The following is a 215-nucleotide window of genomic DNA, read 5'->3' as shown; positions in this document are numbered from 1 at the left end:
ATCCATCTTTGTCTTGCGTCATCCGCCCCCTCCCCCCCCCACCAAGTATGTAAAACGTATTTGCTTATATCCCCCCCCCCCCCGTCTCCCTATCGCCATATTCCCTTCCGCGCCCAGCGCATCTCATCAGAAGGTCGTGCATTCGGTTAACTTGAAGTCATATCTGCTGCTTCATAGCTTTTGCTTAAGAGAGAAAATATGTGAGAGGGAGACAT

The sequence above is a fragment of the Penaeus monodon genome, chromosome 25 (assembly GCF_015228065.2).
Source record: "Penaeus monodon isolate SGIC_2016 chromosome 25, NSTDA_Pmon_1, whole genome shotgun sequence".
Taxonomy (NCBI): Eukaryota; Metazoa; Arthropoda; class Malacostraca; order Decapoda; family Penaeidae; genus Penaeus; species Penaeus monodon.
Note: the sequence above shows the minus strand (reverse complement) of the source record.